This window comes from Microtus ochrogaster, chromosome 2, assembly GCF_000317375.1.
Source record: "Microtus ochrogaster isolate Prairie Vole_2 chromosome 2, MicOch1.0, whole genome shotgun sequence".
Classification (NCBI taxonomy): Eukaryota; Metazoa; Chordata; class Mammalia; order Rodentia; family Cricetidae; genus Microtus; species Microtus ochrogaster.
In genome coordinates this window covers 33489430-33489974 of record NC_022010.1, presented here as the reverse complement: position 1 = coordinate 33489974, position 545 = coordinate 33489430, and positions in this window count along the sequence as shown.

Here is a 545-nt window from a genome sequence, read left to right as displayed (position 1 = left end):
TCAGGGTAAGAGAGGGGGAGAGAAGAGTTAGGATGCTGCCATAGACTTTGAGATGTATAACATGTACCTGTGATACTAAGGGAACCTGGAGGACAGCATGTGCTTTGGTGTGCTAATAGGCCCCCCAGATAGTCATTTGTCCCTTCTGCCAGTGATAAGGGAAATGGCTCCTTTGGTAGAGAAAAAATGGCTTCACAAGTTCTTAAGGAATGCTGGGTTTTATCTAAATGCTAGAATTTGGGGACCTGGAGTTCCCTTTGGACCTGACAGGTATCATTGTTTAAAGTTGAGTTTCCCCATGGTAATATGAAAACCTCTGATCCACATTGCAAAACTCAGTGGTGGGATAAAGGATGAGTGGAAGGGGACAGGGGAAAGTGATGGAGAGAGAGAAGAAGGGGAGAGAGGATGAAGAGGAAAGCAGAGGAAGAAAGAATGGAAGGAGGGAGAGGAGAGGGGAGAGAATGAAGGGAGGAAAGAAGAGGTATGAAATAGAGAGAGAGGAAGGGAGACAAGGAAGGGACACTGAGACGATAAAATGAGTG